At 52.6% G+C, this 24,527-nt stretch overlaps 2 protein-coding genes and 1 pseudogene across 18 annotated transcripts in view; 1 reads left to right on the top strand and 2 right to left on the bottom strand.

The window, feature by feature from the left end:
* LOC307183208 (uncharacterized protein) overlaps positions 1-24,527 on the top strand; it is a 466,052-nt gene that overhangs the window by 253,179 nt on the left and 188,346 nt on the right. The gene's annotated exons all lie outside the window — the stretch shown is intronic.
* Positions 1-24,527, bottom strand: part of LOC307183206 (metabotropic glutamate receptor 7-like) — a 582,198-nt gene that overhangs the window by 489,923 nt on the left and 67,748 nt on the right. For 14 of the 16 annotated variants that reach the window (XM_079915377.1, XM_079915389.1, XM_079915388.1 and 11 more), the window contains one exon: positions 16,715-16,826. The exons of 1 other annotated variant lie outside the window; for it this stretch is intronic. The gene's annotated coding sequence lies outside the window, so the exon portion shown is untranslated. One more of the 16 variants, XM_079915385.1, reaches the window with a different exon arrangement.
* Positions 1-24,527, bottom strand: part of LOC307184908 (ferritin light chain-like) — a 110,197-nt pseudogene that overhangs the window by 25,656 nt on the left and 60,014 nt on the right. The gene's annotated exons all lie outside the window — the stretch shown is intronic.

Genomic DNA, 24,527 nt, shown 5'->3' with positions numbered 1-24,527 from the left:
TACCATCATAAGTTTGTCAACTATGGAAGAAAGCAGTCTTTATAAAATCAGCACTTTTTTTCATTTTTTATTTTTTTGGGTGTCACCAGGACTTGCCTTAGACCACAACTCCTGGCAACACCAAATATAAATGAACCCTGTTACCCATGGGCGTTTACTTGGCTCTGCCACCCTAAGATTGGCCTCCTGGCTCCTTAACCCCAGGGGACTCTAAGCCCTGGGCCACATTCTTGAACCCAAGCCCCGCTCCTCTGTCAGTGGGCAGAATAGTCCTGATACCCCCTGGGACCAGGGACTGGGCACATGGCCCACATCTGCCACCACACGGGTCAGGGCGAGAGGGAAGAGGGACCTTGACATTCTCTTCTGGTTTCCCTCTGGGGCTTGGAGTCAGATCCAGCCAAAGACCCCACCCTTCCGTGTGGAGCTCCTGGCCCCTCATTTGCAGCGCCCAAAACCTGCCTCTGGGGAACCCCTCATTTTGCTCCTTTCTTTGGCTGAGGGTGCTCAGGAAGGAAGCACTGCTGAGACCCAGAATCCCAGGCCAGAAGATGCCCAACAAAGTAGGCTAGGCCAGCCCCAGGACATGATACCGGAACTCCCTCCTAAACAAGACTGAACTCATCACACAGATGGGGAAACTGAGGTCGAAGAGGGCAACGGCTTACTGGCGGAGCCTGGAGCAGAGTCTCTAATGGACACATTCCATGTTACCACCAAAACATGGGATTTCTAGAGTGCAGCTCACCCCGTGCTGACCCCCCCTCTTAGCCTGGCCACCAAGGTCTCGCCTCCATAATCCCATCCCACGACACCCCCTTCCTGTGTCCCGCACAACAGCCGGATTAGACCCCTTGCCCTCAGGCTGTCGTTCACAGGGCTCCTTCTCCCCGAAGCTCCTTCTCCCACCTCTGCCTGCCCAAGTTCAACCAGCCTCTTTAGGGTCCGGCTCAATGCCAGCTCCTTCGTGAGCCACCCAGAGTCCTCATGCTCCTCTAACCTTCCGAGGTGCTTCCTCTACCCTCACACCCCGCGCTCTGTTGTCCACGTGAGCTGTGGTTACGGTGTGTGAGCTTCCTGAAGCCGCAGACCACCTCCCCTCTGGGCCCCAGCACCTGGCGCAGTACCCAGCACTCAGTAGGTGCTCAGTAAAATCTCCTCCTCATCTGATGCCCTGCCGTGTCCTACCGATAACTGACAATAATGCCTATTGTTTACCGAGCATATACCATAAGCCCGGCTCTGGTACTGTCTCCCATCCTCATGTGATGGACCCAGGTCACAGAGGTTGTGTGACTTTCCTGAGGTCACAGCTCTGGAACTGGAACCCCACTGGTTCTTGTGCCTAAATGAGTCTCCTTTCCTTCCCACTCACCTCTTCTAGGTCAGACCACCATCATTTCCTCACCCTGTCCTGTCACTAAAGACTTCCCATGACTCCTTGTGGCCCACTAGACAAAATCTAAACCCCTGAGCATGGCATCTAAACTCTGTGACATCTGGCTTCTTCCCTCTTTGCAGCTTCTCCTCTAGTCTCTGAGCATCACCTCAGTTTCCAGCCTACTGTACCTTGATTTACTTGTAGGCTCTGCACATGCTTTGCCCTCTGCCTAGAACATCCTTCCCCTACTTTTCCTCCTGTGAACTCCTACACATCTCTCAACATCCAAGATCAAGGGTTACCTTCCATTCTAGTCAGATGAGACAAGCAGCAAACGAATTGGACACAAAATTGAGAGCTCTACGAGGGAAGGACCTGTGTCATCATAGTATCCCCAATGCTTAACCCATAATCAGTGCTCAGTCAACATTTGTTGAATGAATAAATGAATACTCTCTATATTCTTGTTGACTAAACAGAGAAATGGCAAAAGAATACAAGGCCACAGTATGCAGGGCTGGAGGTGGAAGGGAAGAGACTGAGGCCAGGAAGGCCAAGGACGTGGTGGAGTACAGTGACAAGTACTTCAGGGGCTGCTCTGCAGCAGAGCCACGCTCTTGGCAGAGGGAGTGTTTGTGAGAGACAGAGGAAGGAAAGTGATGGTGTGAGGGAGGCTCTGAAAGTGTGTGTGTGCACGCACACGCGCATGTGAGAAGGCGGTGGGGATGTATGCGGGGGAGTGTGCGTGTGTGAGTGTGCTGCATTTGTGAATCAGTCTGTGAGAGCGGTGCTGAGGAAGTATGTGAAGGAGCGCGTGTACGTGGCTTGTGGGTCTGTGGCGGAGAGCCCGTGCGTTCTATTTGTGCATGGGGGTCTGCGTGAGAAGGCGAGGGTGTGGGCCACGAAGGCTGTGCTGGAGGTTGTGCATGTCTGCGGGGCGAGGGGGTGGGGACAGTGATTGAGAAAGACAACAAGGAGGGGACACCTGAGGGGGGTATGAGGGAGAAACCATAAGTGTGCGGGCGTGGAGGGTGTCGTGAGCACGTGCAGGAGGAGACGGTGTGACCGTGAGTGTGCACGACACGGAGGGTAAGGTAGGATGTCAGGGCGCTGCTGAGGGTGTGGCTGCATGGCCTCGGCCACGGGCCGGGAGCCAGAGGTGGGAGCTGGCCCTGGGCCCAGGGTGGGGGGCTCTGACCAAGCAGAAGGTTCCTCAGCGTTCTCCCTGGAGCCACGGGCACCAGATCACCACGTCCCCAGGTAGAGAGGTCGAGCAGGAGGCCCAGATGTGTGTGTGCGCCTCACATTTTGTCCACAGCAAAACCTCTGGGCATTTATTTGTCTTTGTCTGTGTCCGGGTGTGCACGCCTGTGCTTGTGTGCGTGCTGCCGGCTGTGTGTCTGTGCCTGTCTTTGTCTCTGTATGTATCTGGGCCTTTGTCTCAGTGTGTGTGGCAGTTGGTCTAGGCTTGCCCACAAGACTGTGTCTGGGGTTGTGTGTGTCTATGTGTCTGTGCCTGTGGGGCACCGGGCGTCCTTGATCTGTGCATGTCTAGGTAGGGCTGCGAGCAGCCCCCTGGACCGCCTGTTTGTATCTCTGTCTGTGTGGCCTTAGTGTGAGTGGGAGAACGTTGTGCTTTGGAGACTGTGGATCTAGATCTCGGTGTATCTTTACACACTGTATCTCGGTGTGTGCTTGTGCATCTGCATGTGAGAGTCTGCCATGCGTTGTAGCATGGAAATGCTTATGTGTGTCTGTGGAAGGTGCCTTTGTGAGACCAAGGATCTCCGTGTGTCTCTGCCTGTGTGTATGTGTGTGTTGGGTGTGAGGGGTTTGTCACAGACTGGTGAGCAAGTTAATCTCAGACTCCGTGACACGTGGAATAAAATCACGCTCCCATAATGGAAGAGAACCAACTCTTCACCCTCTGCCCTGGGGGAGCCAGTGGGGGCCAGGGCCAGGCTTAGGCCCCTATGCAGGGCCCCCTGTGGCCTCAGCACCCTACCCCCGCCTCTCCTCTGGCACACCAGGCTCATTCTGCCTCCAGAGTGCCCCGGTGCCCACTGCTGGCTGGGCTAGGCTCCAGGACATGTGACGGAGCCTTAGAGGCCTGTCCTGGGCCCCCCAGCCCCACCCACTGCTGAGGAGGGCCCTGCCCCAGATGGGAGGGCAGGTGCAGGAAGGAATCTTTGGGCCCCTCCTCCTCCCGGAGGGGAGAGATGAGCTGCAGGCCCGACCTGGATCTTCCATCTCTCAGCAGCAAGATTCCTGGTGAGCAGGCTGCGAGGCTTGGCAGGGCGCCTGCCGGAGACCCGCCCTCACCCGCCAGGACGCCTGGGTCCCCAGGGCCGGGCAGCAGCGGGTTCCCTGGGGAGCTAGGAGGGCCCCAGAACTTCAGGCTACAGCTGCCCGGGACTATGGGAAAGCCAGACCCTTCCAGGCTCCCACCCCCAACCACAGACGGCTCCTCAGGCCCCCAGGCAAACCTCCACCCTTCTTCTGGCCTCTCCCCAGCCTCGGCCTTTGCTTCAGAAAACAGACCAGCCACCCAGCACCACCCACTCCCTACCTGAGCCTCAGCGCACACCCAGCCTGAGTTCAAGACCTCACCTCTGGGTTTGAGGGCTCTCAAGGCCAGGACTGTGCTGCTTATCTCAGAATGGGGCTTCTGAGGACAGGGCCATGTGTCCCGCAGCTGTGAAATCCCTCTTGGTCTTAGCACTCCTTCCTGACTGAGCAGTCAGGCACCAGGAGAGGATTTCAAACCCAAGGCTGGGGACACTGAGGCAGTGAAGCTCTCTGCCCTGCCTACCGTTATGAATCAGAGGCCAAATCCAGTAGTCTAGACACACAAGTTCTTAATTCTGTCCAGCGGCAGTGGCTGCAACTTGTTCTTCCCCATAGGGGGTGCAATTTCGGGGGGGGGGGGAGGCATCAGTTGGAGGGAGAGGGGAATGGGCAGGTGGACCCCCCTCAACCCTCAGACTTGGATGAGCAGCCGGAGAGCAGGTTTGGTAAGAGATTAAGGTCGAGGAGAAGAGAACCCAGACGCTCCAAGATTTATGACCCTAATTCTTCTCCCTTAAATTCCCCTCCAAGCCCCCCAGCCCTAGCCTGGTCCCTCCAGGGTCATGCTGTGGCCCCAGGCCAATGTCAAGGCCTTAACCCATCCATCAGCTGTTGCCAGGGAGTTTCCACCCCAATGGGTCCCAAAGGGAGGAGATCAACTGACACTACGGGCCCAGACTGACGGGGAAGGGGCATGGCCCTAAAGAGGTGGCCAACAGCCCCGTGCACCCTCCCAGGATGTAGGGGCTCACAACCTCCAGGGAAGAAGCTAGGCTGGTGGGTGGGGTCCAGGAGGAGGTGACCTCCAGCTCTGGCACCACTCCCAGCCCCGCCCTTCCAACAGGCCAGGAGACCTGGGATCCCACGGGGCCCTACAGCTTACAGGGTATGTGGCCTTGGGCCCTTGTTGCTCCTCTCCAGGCCTCAGCCTCCCCACCACACAATGCAGGAAGTGGTCTGGATACCCCAGGTATCCCCCTTCAGCTCCGCTCCCTCAGTGCTAAGCCCTGCCCTCTCTCCAGTCCAGGGGTGTCACCTAGAATCTGGGCCAGATGGGGTGAGGCTTTGACAGTTAACTGGAGGAGCCCCTGAAGCCACCCAAGTCAGAGCTGAAGAGCGTATGGTGCTCACTCCTCCACCGCACATCCATTTTCCAGAAGAGTGAAACTGAGGCCCTGAGAGAAGGTCGGGGTCTGCGCCAAGACCTGAGTGTTACTGGTGGGATGGTTAAGAGCACGGGCTCTGGGGACAGAAAGACTTAAGATTAAAATGTCAGCTGCAACAGAAACTTGTTACGTGAAGTCCCTTGCCTTCTCAGCCTCAGATTCCTCATCCATAAAATGGGCAATAGTGCCTCCCTCCTACGACTGCTGAGTTGAAATAAGAAAACGCATGTAAAGGGCTCGGCCAGTGTAGCAAACGCTTGGACAATGGTAACTATCATGACTGTGGGTAGTATTAACACAAAGCCAAGTGGCCGGGGGGAAGGGTAGGTGGGGCCCCGACCTGGCTCATCCTCCAGACCAGGAGGGCCAGCCAAATTCCTCAAAGCCCCCCAGCTGTCTCCCCTCTTCGTTAAAGGCCTCTCATTAGTGAGCCTGGGCACCTGCCCCCCCACACGTAATAAGCCTCATTAGTATCTTAGCCCCAAGCTCTGAGCCCAGAGTCTGTGCATGTGCACACGCGTGAGGGTGGGGGGCTGCGACAGGCCACCAGCCAGGAGACAGCATCCCCGCCAACCACACCCCCTCCCTGTCATCAGCAGGGCCCGTCACCACCCAGCTTGTCACCTGCCTGCCTCGCACCCGCACCACCTGTCACCCACCCAGCCCATCACCTGCACCACCTGTCACCCACCCAGCTCGTCACCCACCCAGCCCATCACCTGCACCACCTGTCACCCACCCAGCCTGTCACCGGAGCTGCCTGACAGGCCTCTGGGTGAGGGACAGGAGATGGGGAGGAGAAGACCACAGGGATGTGGAGCTGGGGGCCCCAGAGACCCTGTAAGACCCCCACTTCAGCTCGGCATCCTGCAACATCGCCATGGCAACGTCTCAGCCGCAACCACTTTCCCAAACATCCCCCCCGCCCCCCAGGCCCTGCTCTTTAGCTGAGCTGAGGCTGAGAAGAGCCTTGACTGACAGCAGAATGGGACAGGAAGGAGCTGCTCATCAGCTGGCTGGCCTTGGCCATCCCTGCCCTCTCTGGACTTGGTTACTCCATCTGCAAAATGGAGGGGCTGGAACTGGGGAGGCCCCCGTACAGCGGGTCATCCCTTCCCAGCCTGGATTTGCTGAGCCAGTGGCCAGTTAACCTGTGAAGGCTGGTGGGGGCGGGGTACAAAAGGACAGGGGGTTCTGGGTTCTTCCACACTCCTTTGCCCTGGCCCAGCTCACACAGGCTGGGCCTCTGGCCCAAACTCACATAGCAAAAGAGGAGGAGCAGGCTGGAAGGCAGAGGGGCTCTGCCACAGGACTGCCAGCTGGAGATGATGCCACAGTGGGTGACCCAAGGCTGAGTGGGCCCCCACCTCCAAGCTGCATTATTTATAAAACCCAGAGCTCCTAGCCGAGCAACAGCTGCGGTGCCGCCCCTCCAGGGGGCACAGGCAGCGGTGGAAGGGTGGTGCCTCCCGGGGGGAGCCCCCTGGGGTCCCGGGCTCCCTCCACAGCTGGCTGGGGCAGGGGCTGAGGTGGGAAAGGGGCGGCTGCGCCATCCTTCCCCTCCCAGCCCCCTCTCCTCTCCTCTCCTCCAGGCAGGCAGCGATAGGATTACTTCTGCATGACTGCCCGCTCCACAAGGTTCCAGAGACCCTCCTGCCTGCAGCAATCTTTAAAATTCCTGTAGCCGGCCTCTCTCCCTTTCTCCCCACAGTGAATGCTCCAGCTTCTACCGCAGCGTGCCCGCGGCCGCCACCACCACCAGCGAGCTGGCCGGGGCCCCAGGTCCCCGGAGCCACAGGCAAAGGTAGACCCATCCTCGGGGTGTCCCTCGGAACCCTCTGAGGCCCAGGCCCTGGCCCATCCCCTCCGGCCCCTGGTGCCCGTCCAGCCCCACAGGGCAAGGCTCAAGCTGGGGTCGGGCCTGCCAGCTGCGCCAAGGAAGACCGGCACATACGTGCAAACACACCTGGTGGGTCCTGGCGTGCCTGGCCACATCCTCTGCTGCCAAAACCTGGATGTCCCCACCTCTGCTCTAACCGCCCCCTCCCTAACCTCACTAATCCTTGCTACCCCTGGGGTGGGCAGACACCTGGGCCAGGCCAGCGCCTGTGGCTCCCCAGGGCACAAGAAGCAGGCAAGAGATCGATCCACTGAATTTTTTAAGGCTCTAATGGAGCCTGCCTCCCCAGACTTGGGGCCTGGGACACAGGCGATCTCTCAGGGACCCCTCCCTCAGCATTGCAGTTGCTTCCTCTTTCAGCTCTAGGGGGTCGGGGCACCTTTCTAGGAGCCTTTCCCCCAACAAGAGAAGAGGCACGAGGGGCCCCTGGGAAAGAGATGGGATTGGGGGGCTGTGAGCAATACCCAGAGGCCCCCCCCAGTCTCCCCAGCCCTAATGCAGGCAGAAGCAGCTCAGCCTCTAAATCACTCCCCTCATGCTGCCCTCTGAGGCGGATTCTGTGCATCTGTAATTAGGGGGTGGAACAGATGGTGCAGATTCCATTTAAAATCATGCATCTAGTAAAGTAACCTTCACTGTTGGAACTGACTCCCAGGGAGACCAAGCCCCAAACCCGGGTCTGGGGGTGGGGTGGGGTGGGAGGGGAAGCATGTCAAGCCAGCACCTTCTCCATCTTTTTTTCCTGAAGCTCCAGACCCAATGTCCCCCTCAGGTGAGCCCAAGAAGAGGGGGATTTGGCAAGCACCTGAGAATGTGCAGGCTGGGGGTAAATCCCTCTGCCCAGACCCCCGCACCCCCACCCATACACGACAGAGTCAGGGCATGGCTGGGTACTCAGAGTTCTTGGCTGACACACCAGGATGACCAGGTGCCAAGAGCCCCCAAAGAGGCCCCAAACCCCCAAAGCCCAGGCCAGGGTGCCCAGAGCACAGGGTCTTGGGTGGGGCAGCTTTGAACCAGATGTACAGCCTCACTGTCCAGGAATGAAAGGCCTGGGGCAATGAGGGGGGGTGGAGATGCCTCCCCAGGCAGAGGAGGCTCTGGGAAGTGGGGGAGGACCAGGCAGCCGAGAATGAGAGAGAGCACGGAAGAGTGGGCCAGTGTGTCTGCAAGGCTGAGGCTATCTGGGGGGAGTTTGGGGGAGGGAGGCTGGGGAGGACAAGGTGGGGTGGGGGAGCGGTGATGGAGAGCACTGAGGAGGGAGGCTGTGCTGGAACGTGTGATGGTGGGAGTGTGGCTGCAGGGTGAGGTGTGGGCGCAGGGCGGAGCTGCTCTGAGGGGTGACTGGGCTGGGGCCCTGTGTGTCTGTGTATGAGTGCGGGACTGGTGTTTGGAGAGGGGTGGGGGCTGTCCCTGGGCCCTTGGATGGCTGAGGAAAGTACTGGAGCTGCAGCTTGCTGGGGAACACACAGAGGACTGCTTGTTTGCGGAGGTGCTGGGATCTGGGGGGGGTGTGTGCGTGTGCGGGATGCACATGCACGTGCACGGCCTGGAAGGTACGAGAAGCTGAGGGGACATTACTGTTCAAAGATGCACCGTGTCAGTGTGTTTGAGGTAAATGGTGTGGCTACAGGGGTGTCCTCCTCTGCGTGGGTGTCGAGGCGGTGTGTGTACGTGTATGTCGCGGGGAGAGTTTGGAAAGGTGTAGGGGGCTGTATCGGTGTGTCTGGGGACGTGATGAGCTGCAGCGGAGGGAAACGCTGGGGCCGTCGGGAGAGTCTGTGGGTGTCTGGTTAGGTGCTGGGACTCTGAGAACCTGGGTGTGTGGAAGGTATTAGGGCTACAGTAGGGTCCTGGGTGTATCTGGGGAGGTGCTGGGATTGGAGGAAGAGTTGATCTGTTTCAGGATGTGGTAGAAGCCTTGTGTGTGTGTTGGGGTGTCTGGGGGTATATTGGGGGTCATAAACATCTGGGTTTTGGTTAAGTACTAGGGCTGTAATATGTGTTTGGGTGGGTAGGCATGTGGTGGTTGTGTGTTTGGGGGCGTGCTGGGGCTGTGTGTTTAGGGGTGCTGGAGCTGTGAGTGGGGAAGTGGTTGTGTATTTAGGAGGTACAAGGGGCTGGAGTTGGGCCCCTGTGCCCAGACAGGTGATGGGGCTGCGGGGTGAGGGCGGGTGCCCCTCTGAGGAGGTGAAGGGCAGAGTCCTGGCCTTTGCTCGGGCCCACCTGGGGGCTGCCCGCTAGAGCCCCTCTGCCGGTGGTGCCCGCCCACCCCCAGACCCCACGTCCGGGTGTCGAGACAGGCAGTCCATCTGTCTCTTCCTGTGCCCAGGCCGAAGGAGCAGTGCCGCCTCCTCGCTCCCTGGGGGGGCGGCAGCAGATCCCAGCCCACCCATCTGCCTTCAGATGGTCGAGGCAGGAGCCTCCACAAAGCTGCCTGGGGGGCATCCCTGTGTTTGAAGAGGCACGGGCTGGGGGGTGGGGGGAACTGCACAGCAAACAGTCCTCGTGGAGGCTCCTTTGAAAACCACTGACGCCAGGAGAGACCAAGAGGGAGGACAGGGGCGGGTTTGTCTGTCCTCGTACGTCGTGTGGGTCAGCGCCCAACTGTGTGCCTTGGAGCCCCTTCGCATGTGTTCATGCCGGTGGCCTCTGTTCACGCAGCATCCTTGCCTTGGAAAACAGCCCTCCAACCCAGGCTACGAGCTCACAGCCTCACACAGCTACCCCCTCATCCATGCACCCTGCCTACACTACACTCACACGCAAACATCTCCCACACCTTCACATCTGCAGAACACTGCACCCTGGTACACATGCCCCTCAGCCCCAGAGTCCCAGTCCTTCACATGTGTACGCCCATGACACACACCCGCACACTGCAAAGCCAGGTACAGCCACATGCACCTGTCACATATGCATGCCTCCACACAGACATACCCGACAAGTAGCTGTCACACCCACACCCACACACTCCACACACCTTGGGGAGTGGATCTTCCTGTCACACCCATATCCCACCTCATATGCACTCAGTCTCTCTCATACACATTGTAACAGACACTCACCATCCCTTATACCTGTACATACGCGCACATGTTTGTACACGTGCATACACACTCTCACCAGCTCTCAGCTCTTTCACACCAGCCAGTTTCTCTGTGTCCAGGCCAGGCCCTGCAGGAAGGCTGCCACCCGCTGAAAGTGTCTCCTGCCTCCCTGCCCTGCCAGCTAGGTCAGAGTGGGGGGCATACCCCCCCACCATGGCTCCCTGGGAACCCTGATCTTCTCCTCCAGAGAGAAAGAGTCCTCTCTCTGCTCTGGGGTGTCTGCCACTGTTGTGTGAGAGTGTGACTGTGTATGTGTGTGTATCAACATGTTCTGAGAAGCCACGATGAGGCCTGTGTGTCACTGCCTGTATGGGTAAGAAAGCATAGGGACAGGTTCACCGGTTATGTTTGTGAGATTCAAGATGAGTGTGAAAGCAGAGACATGTATGCCACAAAATGTGTATTTGTGAGTGTGTGTGAGGCCAGGCCCCTGTGGACAGGCGTGAGTATGGGGGGGTGCACTTACACAAGGAGACACACAGTGAGTGTGAGTGGGGAGTGAGTGGGAAGTATTCTGGGATATTTTCTGAGACAAGGGGTATGTACATTTGCGAGTAGGGGTCAGGGCTAGGAGAGGCACCCTCCGCAACTCCCTCCCCCTACAAAGAGATCAGGGGAAAGGGGTCTCTGGGATCTGGGGGGAGTGTGTGTGTGTGTGTGTGTGTGTGTCTTCCTCTCTCTTTCTCCCTGACCTCTTTAGCAGCTGGAAACTGAGCCGGGGGTGGAAGGAATGGAGACTTGGCTGGCCTGGGGGTATGGGGAGGGAAGCAGGAGAAAACACCTTCCAGATTCTCATCAAATCCTTGTTTGTGGTTTGTAGCCTTCAGTCTCTCCTCTCTCTTTCTCTCAGTCTGGGTTTCCCCCTTTCTTTGTCTCTTCCTGCCCCTCCCTCTCTCCCCTGTATCTCTCCTTCTCCCATCTCAGTCACCTTGTCTCCCCCCCTTGGATCTCCCTGTCTCCAAGTCTCTGTCTCTGCCTGTCTGTTACTCTCTCCCCAGGCCCTTCCATTTTTCTGACTCCTGTCTCTGCCAGCACCTCTGTATGTCCGTCTCTCCCAGTCCTGGTCCATCTGTCTGTCTCTCTCCGTCTGCCTGTGCGTGGGTGTCTCTGTCCATCTGCTCCGCCACCCATCTGTCTGGTTGTCTGTGCTAGTCCTTCTAAGGGTGCCCACTCGCTCACCAAGACACCCTCCCCCAGGTCAGCAAAGGCCTCTCCTGGCTCAGGGGGCGGGGAGGGGGTGCAGAGCTGCAGCTTCTGGAAGCTTCAGTAGCAGCTGGCTGAGCTGGGAGTTCGGGGCCAGCCAGCTGCAGAAGCGGCCCCTCCCCTGGGCTCCCAAGCCAAGGACCCCAGAGCAGAGAGAGGAGAAAGCAGGGCCTCACTGCAGCTGAGTCTGTGTGTGCGCACGTAGGGGGAGGCAGGGGGCCTCACTATGCCTTCACTTCACCGTTCCCCCCAAAGCCAGGCCCTGTAGGAGAGGAAGCTTCAGTGCCCACCTCCCTCATCCCCTCACCAATGGAAGAGATGCTGGGGATCCAGGAGGGAAGGACTGGGGGATGCCAGGCCTTGGACGAAGCCATAGCTTCCTGTCAGATGGGTGGGAGGGGGGCTCCTTCCCTCCTCCCTCCCAGGCAGTCCCTGGGGATCCCTCCAGTGCTGGTCCCAGCTCCGGACATGAGGGGCCCCATAGGCAGTTCTCACCAGCTCCCACAGGGACCATTCCTACCTCCCAGCTGCCCCAGAGCCTCTGACCCACAGGGATAAGGCGGAGGGGGGTGGATCACAAGGGTGTCTCCTCCCTCCCCAAATGGAGGTTGGCTCTGGACATCTGGAGTTCGTGGCCCTGTCTACGCCCTGGCCATCCTGAGAGGCCCCAGGCAGTCCACCTACCATTGCCAGCCCGGCACCACACACACACACACACACACACACTGCACCCCAGCACTCGTGGCCCACCACCGCCACTCCCTGGCCCAGCAACTCTGAGGGCTCGAGAGGAGCCCTACCGCGGAGACCTGCACCCTACACTGACTGGTGGCAGCCTCCAGCAGGGCCCCCGGCACAAAGCCAGCAGCTGGAGAAAGTACCCCCCAACACTTCCCAGGAGGCTCTGTTCCTCCCTAAGAAGAGCTCACAGTCCAAATCCCACAATAGATGGGGAAACTGAGGAAGGGATGGGATGACACAGTCAGTCATTCTTCCTGAGACCCTGGGGTGGGATCATAAATGAGGAATAGGGAATGAAAAGGACGCCGCAGGGGCAGAATCTGGCTCCTTCCTGACCTGCCACGGGCAAAGTCCATGTTGGCTGCACAGCCCTGCACAGCCCTACCGCTGGGCCAGGGCCAGGGGCTGGCTCCCTCCCTCTAGAGCTCTCCTTGCCCCTGGCTGGGCCCCCTCCCTCTCCTCACTTCTGAGCAGCCCTCCCTACCCTCTCCCTCCCAGCTCTGGCTCTCTCATCCTCAGCTCTTGGAAGCCTGACTCACTGTTTCCCCTCCTCTCTCCCCTCCCTCCCTCTCTCCCGGCAGCGGCGCCTCCCCCTCCCCTGGGGGGGCTCTGGCCACAAGGGTGCCCGCCTGCTCCTCTCCTCAGGCTCTGGCCCCCTCCGCACCCAGGAGGCCCCCTGCAGCTGTTCCAGCTCTCTAACTACAGAGAGGTGGACGGAAAGAGCCTAGGTCCCAGGCAAGCAAGGGGAGGGGGCCCCTCTAGACTGGATTTCCTCCTGTCAAACAAGGTGGGGGGCATCCAACCGGATGACACCCCTGGTGTCTCTAACAGTCCTAATGTTCCCCGCTTTTAAAAGCCCGGTGCCTCCTGACAGAGCGCCCACAACCTGTGGGGTGCTGTACCTGCCTCAGGCTCCGCCCCCAGGTCCAAAGAAGAGGTCGGCTCTCTTCCCAGACATTTGGGGAGTGGGGAGACGCTGCCCTGGGGCAGGAGCATTAGTCAAGTGACCCCTGGAATCCCCCTGTCTCCCCGTTCTCCCTCCTCCTGTGGGAGAGCTTCCTTCTCTCTCTCTCCCACCTGTCCTCCTCCCTTTTCCCAGAGACGTTTGCTTGTCTCTCCTTCAGATACTATCCTAGCAGCAATTGATCTTGGGTGAGAGGCTCTCAGTGCCCGTTCATTTTGGGCTGTGGGGTGGGGAGTGGCACATGCCTAGGCCTTCTTGGTCCCCTGGATGCCATCTCCAGGGGCTGTGATCCTGGCTCTTCTCCTTGACCGTTTTCTCTCTCACCCCCTCATCACTGGCTTCTGTCACCATCTTTTCCTCTTTCCACCTCAAGTTGGGCTCTCTGGGTCTCTTTCCTCCCCACCTCCCCCTGCTCTCTCCCTGGGGGGCCCATCTGCTGACATTAGCAACAATGTTACTGTTGCTCCCCCCCTTCAGTTCCCAGCTCCACCCATCCTGGCTTCCCCCTCCCCGGCTCTGTCCCAAGAGACCCAGGGGACCCAGAGGCAGAGCTGGGCTCCATCCCATAATGGTGAGTCTGCTTGACCTCACTAATCACACCAGAAGTGCCTGGGCATCTGGTATGAAGGCATGGCACCCTGTGGTCTTGGGTGGCTGGCCTGAGGCACAGAGCTCTGTATTCCACAAACCAAAAAAAAAAAGAAGTTGACTTGGGGTGGGGCAGAGCAGAGAAGAGGGGAAGTAAGGGGGATCAGGTTTGCCTGGAGGAAGCCCCTGTCCAATGGGGAACAGAGGCAAGAGGAGGTAGTGGCTCGAGCCAGCGCTCCAGGCTGATTGAGAACAAGCAATGTCCCTCTGGGGCTCTGCCGGTCCAGATCAGCCCCCCCTAAAAAAAAGGTCTTCTGCCAGGGACAGTTTGCCCTCCAAGCCTCCAGCACAGCCACACCAAGCAGGTAAAGATCCCGCGTCTCTGTCTCTTAATCTCCTTTAGAATCCAAATCCATCCTCCCTACAGTACACCTCCACTTAGCTCAGCAGGGGGTTCCATAAGCCTCCCTGCCCCAATCTAACCAGGTGGAATGGGAGGGGACAAAGCCCCCCAGCTCCCAAGCCCCCTCACCAAAGGCCCCATCAAGGGCTGGGGAGCAATGCAAAACAATCCTGGAACCCACGCACCTTCAAACCGAGAAGCAACCCTGTCCATCCACAGCACCTGGGGGTGCTGGGGCTCCCTGCCCCCACGACCCTGTTCCAGACCCCCCAGCCCAGCAACCATAATAAACAGCAAGCTCTTTTTCTTTATGACACCAAATTCCTCCAAGCCGAACAGCTCCTTCCATCACTACCTCAGCCATAGATCACATTAAAAACTCACAGAGGGCAACTTAAACACATCACATTTGTTTCTCTCTATATTATTTCAATAGTAACGGCATTAAAAATGGATTTTACTGCAGAAAATAAATATCAACACGTGGGCCGGGAGCCCAGGCAGGGGGAGAGAGCCCACCAGGAGAAGGTCCCTGAGGGCTTGGGCACAGCTTAGGCACTGACCAAGGAGGTGGCTCAGAGGACAGACTACACCTGGGGTGGGGTGGGGTGTGGGGGGAATGCCTGGGCAGGGGGCAATGCCCGCCCACCTGGGCACCTGCCCCAATGCCAGACCAAGAGGGACAAGAGTCACTGGTTTGAACTGGTCCCCCAAAGCTCATGCCCTCACTGATCTTTGCAACCTCTGGAGGGTAGGAGCTCTGGGGCAAGAAGTTCACTAGTCTCTAGAGGTTATTCCAACTATTGACACAGCAGAAGAAAAAAATGAATTCAACTTACTATCCAGTTTGATTTTCCATTACTATAAAAATATACATCTGCTCAAAGGAGGGAGATGGCAAGCTGCAGGCACATGCCACCTGGGGGGTCCCCCTGCAGCTCACCACCACAACCCAGCCTGCCCCTCCAGGCGGCAGGGGTGGGGGCTGTGTGTGGGTGGGGGACGGACCAACTGGTAATCTGTCACCTACAGCCCCAGCTCACACAGCTACACACACCGGACCACACGGAACAGGAACAAGCCAACAATAGAAACACCCCAAATGCTCCTGGCAGGACTCTGCCCAGGCCCGGGCGCATGCCCCCGCCCCGCCGGCGGCAGCAGCGGACGAAATGTGGCCACCCTGACCCGGAGGCAAACTTGTCCTCACACCCTGAGCTCTGCCCAGGGAACTGGGGCCAAGTCCCGCCTGACACCAACTGGTCCGGCGGGAAACGCCTGCCCAGCCAGACAGGCACAGGCCCCCCAAGGGTCCCTCCTTGTGCTCAGGGGCCAGGCTGGTGCAGCCTGGCCCTACCTCCCAGGGTGACGCCTGGGCCCAAATTCAGCTGGCCCTGCCAGTCAGCCACTGGTGCAGAACGGAGGGCACCAGGCTCAGCCCCGCCCAGCCCCAGGGCCCCCAAGCTAGGAGGGAGGGGGGACTCCCCACCCCTCCACATCTGGCCCTGGCCCCCAGGGTCTGCGGTAGAGAATTCCCGCCCCCGCTTCTCTCTCTCTCCCTCCTCCCTCTCAGTGCCCGCTGCCCGTCTCAGGGACGGCCCCAGCTCCCGCCTCCGGCCAGCAAGGCCCACATCCTTCCTCCCTCAGCTGGCCCCTTCGCCTGGCAGGAGGCTGGGGGGTCAGGCTGCTGGGGAACCCCTCCAGCTCCCATCAGTCTTCATCCCCAGCCCCCAAACTCTGGGTTGCTGTCCCTTTTCCTGTAGAACAGGAAACAAGGTTATTTCCTAGACTCAGAGCCAGCCCTCTGCCCCTCTGGCTCTGCCTGGGGACCAGGACCCAGCAGGGGAATGCGCCCTTAGCCAGAAAGCAGAGGGATTCTGCAATTCACCCCCAGCTACCGGCCCAGGGGGCTGACAGCTGTCACTCAGCACCCCACCCCCTGGGGAAGAGGGGGCCGATTCAATCAGAGCCTCAGAGGAAACGCATTGATAGGCGATTATTTATTTATGCAAAAGTGAGCCGACTTTGTTCACCAGGTAACCGGGCACGCGGCCCAACCCCTACGGCCCTGGCCGCCCCCAAATCCCTCCTCCGCCCCACACCCGCTCCGGGTCATTAGGTCCCCGCCTCTCAACTCCCAGAGCACCAGCAGAACCTTGGGATTTGGGGGTTGAAGGGGAAGGGCTCCTCCCTCCGCAGTCTCCCCCTTTCCCAGGGCCGTTCCTAAAATCCAGCCTTGTTCTCCGGTCCCACGGTCCCCCCCTTCACCCACCCCCGCCACACACTCAGCAAGCTGGAGAGCAAATTGCAGTTTTAAATCCAAAGACGGAAGGAGGGGGAAGGAGGAGGGGGCGCGCGGCAGCGCTGGGCGCGCACCTCGTCCCCGAGCCGGGGGAGCCGCGGGGCGGCCAGGAAACCCGGGAACCCCCCCCTCCCCGCGCCCCCTTCTCGTCCACCTCCCCCTCCCCCTTCCCAGCGCTGCCTGCCAGGCTTCGAGCCGAGCCCAGCCGAGCCTCGGGCCCCGGTGGAAACAAAGACCGATCGCACCGCGGGCACCGCAGCCACGGGGTCCGGCGGACCGGACCCGGGCGCGCGGAGGGGGCGCAGAGCACCCCCGGTGCGCTGCACAAAAGAGCCCGGCCGGCCGGTCCCCAGCGGGGGTCTAGGGCTGGGGAGGAGGCGCCACTCACCGGAGTGCTGGGCTGCCGGCTCCGTTGGTCCGAGCCAGGCAAGGGGCTTTGCGGGGCGTCTGTCTTCCGACCGCGGCAGCGACGCGGGCGCTCGGCAGCTTCGCCGCTCACCCTAAAATCGAGATCATATTTCCCTTTGAGTCCTAACACTATGATAATATAATCTCAGTTATGGTATAAAGCAGGTAACTGATTTGAGAAGGGTACTGAGTTTGAGGACATATTGACTGATTCATTCTACAAACACTTTACTAAGCGACTATGCTAAGGGCCTGGGATCCCATGAAACAAAATGCCAGCAGAAGTGAATCTCTTTAATGAAACAAAGTATGTGGAAGACAAATCATTAAATGCTTACTTACAGTAAAGCATGCAATGTATCCTGAAATAGGATATATAAATGACTATACGTCCAGGGCTTGCCCCAAGAGCAAGTCTTCTCTAAATGGATTCTTTTCTTTTCTCTTTCTTTACCTTGTCTTCCCCACTTATACCTCTACTCTCTGCTTCAGTGAAAGATATTTCTCCTTTCCACTTCTAGCTGAAAAAAAAAAACAAGTCTCAGGTGTCAATTTACTATGTAACTGTGGGTCCCTCTCTGTATTACAAAACAAGACTCAGGGGCCAGTGAGTCCTGATATCATGATCTCCAAAAGGGTCACAAGGGATCTCTGAAAATTTCAATAGTTTTAGTGTCTTTTCTACATCTTTTCCAATGATTCAGGTATGGAGGTTTCTATATCTTGGGCCTAGAATTCCTTCTACTGAGTGGTGAGTCAATGTGGTTTTAGTGCTTATATCCTATAAGTTCTTTTAATTAGTGTCTTATAGCCTCCCAAAGTGTTTATATATATATATATGACTGGCCACCATTTAAAATGAAAAAAATAATTTACATTGCTACTTATCCTCATTGAGTTGCCCATTTAAGAAGCAGAACTGCACTGTCAGAGTATCCACTTTAGTAATACCTTAGCCATAGTATTTTAACATATATAGTAGTTCTCAATATTTACAGTGTATTGGAAGCACCATAGCAGTCAGGGTACTCCAGAGAAACAGAACCAATAGGAGATACATAATAAATATAATGTAATGTATGTAATTGCTTTAACATATGTAATAGGTATTAAACATACTAAATATTAAATACATTGTATATTAAATATAAGCTGGAAACTAGGAAATCCAGGGGTGTAGTTTTCAGAACTGACGTAAGCCACAGTCAGAGGGCAGGGGATCAGATCAAACACTCAGGCAGAGAGAGCAAATTCTCCTTTCCTCTGACTTTTTATTCTTTTGGGGCCCTCAAGAGATTGGATGAGGCCCACCTACACTGGGGAGGGAAATCTGCTTTACTCCATCTACCAATTCAAATGCTAATCTCATCTGGGAACAGACCCACCCAGAAATAATGTTTAGCAAAATATCTGTGTATCTCAGCATATAGTTGAATTGACACTTAAATATTAACCATTACATTCTGCAAACCTTAAAATATACCAATGCCTCAGTCCAACCCCCAGAAATTCATATTTAATTGGTATAAATTACAGGCTGGGCTTTAAGATTATCAAAAGCTCCCCAGGAGATTTTAATGAATCACCAAAAGTTAAGAACCATTAACATCATAGAACATTTCTTTCTTGATGAGAAATCAAAATGCTTCTCACTTTTAGCGTTGATGCCCTGGGAGAGATATTATCTACCTCTGTAAGGTGCCTTCAGAGTATCCCACTGTACCCCATGTAGTCAGGATTTACAAACAGGCCACTGCAAACATGTGCCTCCAAGTCTGGTCAAAGTCAATCCAAATATTTTTCCCCAATATGGTAGTAGATGGGTAGAATTTCTTTTATGATCACCACGTTGTATGGTAGGCATAATTATTCCCATGTAGAGGGTGAACTGAGATTCATAGAAAAATAGGGGTGCATATTGCCACAAAGCTAGCAAATGTAAAAAATTAGGAAAAGGTCAAGTTTTCTGATCCGAGTTAAATAAGTAGTAGGTATCCTTATTTTATTTATTCCACAGATACTACTGTCAGGGGTGAGTAGAAAAAAAGCAAATGAATAAAAATGTAGTCAGCCTATGAACGGGAAGATTAGCTAGCATCCTTCACACAAAAGACCTGATATGTATCGGCCACTAGAGAGGTTTAGTCAGCTGTATTTACAGTCCCATAAATGGAAAGAAGCATCATGACAAAAGGAAATTCTATGAATCCAGGAAAAAACACATCAAATTAAATAAATAATTCACAGGCAGAACAAAGATTACAGAGTTGGCTCTGATAACAAAGTATCTAAAATAAGTGGTGATGTGTTTTCCAACCACACAGGCTGCCAGTCCAGGTGCAAAGGAAAATAAATAAAACTATTATAGATCTAGTAAGAGTTAAACAGACGATAAAAACCAACAATGGCGATGAATTTTAAGTTGGTGATTCTTTGAACAATCTTCAAAAGATTTCATTTGCTCTGTTAACGCAATGTCAAGTCCATTTTAGAAATAAAAGAACATTTTTCTGCTTGCTAGAGTTTAGACATAAATCCTCAAACTGTATTAAATCAAGATGCCTCTAGAATCATAGCGCTAAAGATCATCAAGGATTATTAAAGAACTATAGTCACTCCCTCATTTTACAGGTGAGAAAACCAAGGTAGTAAATGACTGTGTGATGGCCTTAAAGTCCACATGATTCCCATCAGTGGCCAAAACAAGATTAGAATGCAGGTCTCCCATTTCCTCTTCACTTAGTCATTTTGAGCACAACTAGTGCACTGCTGTTTGAAACCTGACCTTTCCAATGGCAGTCAAAATGCCATACTTTAATAGTGCTTCCATTGTCTTTGACCAGAATATTAAATAACTGGCAATCACGTTCTGAGCTTCTTTCCAGATGAATTATACGTTAAGCTCTGTTTCAATATTGATTTGTAATATACTTTAAAGCATGTTGATCTTCCTCTGGTCTCTTCTTACAGTTCTGAGCTACATGAACGCTAGAGTTCCTAAAATTTGTGATTTTCTGAATGGCCATCTCTACTATGTCCACCAACCCAACAACAGTCACTGCTTGTTGCTAGACAGAAAAAAAAAAGTTAATAAATTTACAAGTGAAATCCTGTGTTCGTTTTTTTTAAATGAAAAACAGAAACCTATTTGATTTAGAATCTAAACCCTAGAAGCATACACAGAGCTTAAAGAAATGTATGATTCTTCTATGGAATACTGGAGAATTCTTGTTTAATCAATGGAAGCACATCGTTAGTTTACTCAGGTCCCTAAAAAGGCGGAGGACCTCACTTAAAAGAAACAAGTGACTATCTTAGTTAATGTAAATAGAAATGCATTTCCAGCTTATTTATGGTTGTTCATTTCTATACCATACAGTGGTCTGTTTCTCAGGACATCAGTATAAAAGGCAAATTGATAGGTGAGAAGGGTAAGTGGTATAATAAAAAAGTTAAAAGCATGGGCTACATGACATGGACAAGTTACTCAGCCTTTCTAATCTTCCATATGCACATCTATAAAACAGGGAATAAAACATATTACAAAGAGATATGCTTCTCCTCCCACCATGCTTTGGCCTTCACATGTTTGGGACGCATAGGAGATCCAGTGCCTTTCCCCTCCATCCTGTTCTTGGAAGAGGAATTGTTAATGTTATTGGTCAGTAACCAGAACATCTATGGAGCAATGGGTAGAATTATTACATTTGAAAGGGACAAACGTGTCACATGGTTCTGTCCCAGTAGCTCAGCTTATGATTCACAGAATAAGGCATGTTAGCTTAAGCTTGTCCCATGACCTAGTCAGCTGTGATTTGGGGGCAAGAGAGAGAGAGAAGGAAAGCCTCAATTAGAATTCCAAAATGAAGTAACAGCGGCTAGCTCACTAGTAATAAGTAATACTTTGGTCTTTTCTGATTATCGTTTCTTGTGTATGGATCCCTTGGCAGGAAACTTAACCACCCACTTCAGAGGTCTGTTATGAAGTCCGATATGGTATAAAAAGTGCACAGTGCAGTGCCTCATATGCAATAAGCTGTCAAAGAATATTACCTAGATGACCTTGGATTTGCACTTAAATGTTTGTTATTAAATCAGTTTGCATGGGACTAGTATCCAGAGCCTCAGGATAAAGTAGATTCATGTGAGTTAATAAATGAAAAGCTCTCTGAAATTCTAGATGGCAGGTCTTGCTAACTCAGGTAAGTGGAAGCTGGTGGCTGGGCGTTCCCTCAGGACACGTGTTTTGATGGAATGAGGACTCAGGGTGTAGAAACCAGCTTGGCAGTGGATGGTAAACCATTGCCCAGCACATGCTGCCTCCTGTTAAGCAGAAGGCTCTCATGCAAATTGCTTTCCGAATCGTTAGCTGTCAGCAACCCTCATCTCTCCTCCTGCAGCTGTTCTTTCTGATTTTGCCTGCAAACTTTTCATATTGGGCAGGCTCCCAAGCCAAACAAGTTGCCCCTCTGCAGGCTTTGTTCCTGGGGGCGAGAGGTGAACCTCACAGATAAGTCAAAGTAAGGATGCACCATGGACTAATACACACTGAAGGAACAGACTCCTGTAAGCTAAGGTGATGAATGCCTTTGAAAGTAATTTTCATGCGGCTTCCTATGAGAATGTCAGCCAGGCTCCAGAAGTTATATGCTGCAATTTTAAAATTATCTGCCTCTGTAGACTTCTAAAGCTTCTATCAGCTAAGAAGTATCTTTTTTAAAAAAGAAAATATTTTTATACAATTTTAAAGACTACTTTCCATTTATTACAAAATATTGGCTATATTCTCCCTGTTGTATAATAACATCCTGGAACCTACTTTACACCCAATAGTTTGTACTTCCCACTTCCCAATTCCAACTCTTAAATTGCCTTTCCCCTCTCCCCCACTGGCAATTACTAGTTTGTTCTCTATATCTGTGAGTCTGCTTCTTTTATGTTATATTCACCAGTTTGTTTTATTTCTTAGATTCCACATATAAGCGATATCATACAGTATTTATCTTTCTCTGTCTGACTTGTTTCTCTTAGAATAATGCCCTCCAAGTCCATCCATGTTGCTGCAAATGGCAAAATTAATTTCATTCTTTTTTATGGCTGAGTAGTATTTATACATATATATATGTATGCAAATATATAAATTTAAATTATATATATATATATATAAAATCTTCTTTATCCATTGATCTGTTGATGGACACTCAGGTTGTTTCCACATCTTGGCAATCGTAAATAACGCCTCTATGATGCTGCGAACATTGGGGTGCATGTATCTTTTTGAATTATAGTTTTGTCTGGATATATGCCCAGGAGTGGGATTGCTGGATCATATGGTAATTCTATTTTTAGCTTTTGAGGGACCTCCGTACTGTTTGCCACAGTGGCTGTACCAATTTATTACATTCCCACCAGAGGAATGTGTGGGAAATCTCTGTACCTTGTGCTCAATTTTACTGTGAACCTAAAACTTAATTAATTCCCAGCAGCATTAGCAAATAAGACCATGCATTTTTTTAAAAATCTCTTTTTAAGGCAGAGTAAATATTTGCTGAATAAAATGAGAAACTCTATCTCGATTGGGTGGATTAAATCAGCAGAAACTAAGCTTCACCTGTGATTTTAGCAGCTGAACTGGTTGAGAAATTCAGAGCAGAACAGGCACAAGTCCTCTCTGAACAAGGTAAGGTACAAGAAAAGGAAGGATGGATGTTGTAGGCAAATCATAACACTCTATCATGGCTAAATATAATATCAGGAATTAAATAACTTGAAATCATATAAAAGTTTCCTTTATTCGTATGCCCCCTCCCGCATAAACTGGAAGGTGAGCACAAATGTAAATCAAGCAGGCAGAGGCTCCCACTATCTTATATATGAAATCAAAATTTTAAAGTGTTTTCTTCAGAATCCCTTTTGCCTGGGTGCAGAAGAAAAAGTAGCTGATCAGTGCACCCAAAGGTAAAATGAAAAATAGTAAAAGAAAGTTTTTCTACATTTTTGAATTTAAAATCTGAAATACATTTAACACTCTTCTTATTTATACCCATGTACCTGAAAAACCAAAATTAAAATTAAATTGTATTAGAGCAGGGGAGCAAAAATTTCCAGCCAATCCAAAGGTTAAGTGGTGCCTGATACACTGTTTGAATAAAGTTACGAATCCATATCCAGACTCAGCTAGAAAATTAAAGCGTGCTGTGATCACTCGGTACGAAGAGGGGTCATGGCAATTGATTTTATTTATACACACTTTCATACATAATAATTTATCAAATTTGTCCTATGCCACTTTCCATGCTTAATTAATCCTCATTTAATCTCTACCAAATGAATACTGTGAAACATGTTTAATCATTATTCCCACTTCCAAGATGTGGGAACTGAGGCAGGAAGTATGGTACATCAAAATTCAGAAATTTTGTCACTCCAAATATATCCAGGTCTAGCTCTTTAACCTGTATAATAGTCTTTTTCTCTTTTCCTTGCCGTGTGAACCTTTCATCTTCTCCCACTGTCAAATTCAAGTGTTAACTCTAACCTCTCTTGATCTCCGCTATCCACTGAAGGAGGCCTTCTGGCTTCCTAGAAAAGCTTCACCATTCTTAGCAGAGTACTTGAGATCTAGCAGGTGCTTTGTTAAGTGAATGAGTTAATAAACATATAAGAGAACATTAAAATTACCATTTAAGGGATGGAGAAACAGGCTCTGAAAGATTAAGTAATTTCCTTCATGTAAGGGGTCAAGCTGGAATTCAGATTCTGAAGCCCAAGTGATCACCCTCAGAATAATCTAAGTTATATTCATTGGGATAGAATATGCTCAGTCTATATCCCTCACTAGACTCTAAGGAACAAGAAGGCAGTACTAGGCACCTAATGCACTTCATTTTGGGTAAATTTTTCATTTATGCAAAAATACTTGTGTAAAGATAGACTAAAGCCTTAAGCTTTCCCTGCTGGATTCCCTGCTCAACTGTGAGTACTCCTGTGATGAAAACTCGCCTAACGCACTGAATGACCTTGACCAAGCAGCTTTCCTTTACAGCCTCCATTTTCTTTTCTGTAAAATACTGTTGACAGGACACGTTCCACCTGCCTCATAGAAATGCGTTTATAAAGCACTTTGGAAAGCATGAAGCTTTCTTTTTTTTTTTTTTTTTTTTTTTCGGTACGTGGGCCTCTCACTGCTGTGGCCTCTCCTGTTGCAGAGCACAGGCTCGGATGCGCAGGCTCAGCAGCCATGGCTCACGGGCCCAGCCGCTCCACGGCATGTGGGATCTTCCCGGACCTGGGCACGACCCTGTGTCCCCTGCATCGGCAGGCGGACTCTCAACCACTGCACCACCAGGGAAGCCCAAGCATGAAGCTTTCTTCAAAAGCAAGCAAGTACGTTAAATGTCATTATTATAGGACTCCTTAAAAGGAGCCTTTTTATGGTGAAAAGAAACCTTAGCTTATCAATTGTGCAACTCAACCACAGAAAATTTAAGGCGGAACATGCATGACACAATAATAATTCCAAATAAATCCTTCTAATAGTTAAGTAAAGAGAAGTCAAAATTCTTCTCTGGACTATTTTGATTTCATACAAAGGGCATCCCTTTAGAAGTTATGGAAGTTCAGATACAGAGCCTCAAACTCTAGATTGCAATGCGACATTTGTTTCTGAACTTCTGCTGCCAGTCTTGCTAACAGTTCACTTGCCATGTAATATATTACTGCATTTCATTTCTAGACAAGAACATTATTTACTCACAGGAGAAATACTTTCCTGAGGAAAGACTGTCTTTGGA

Source organism: Stenella coeruleoalba (assembly GCF_951394435.1).
Source record: "Stenella coeruleoalba genome assembly, chromosome: 3".
Lineage (NCBI taxonomy): Eukaryota > Metazoa > Chordata > Mammalia > Artiodactyla > Delphinidae > Stenella > Stenella coeruleoalba.
Note: the sequence above shows the minus strand (reverse complement) of the source record. Positions and strands in the feature narration are given on the sequence as shown.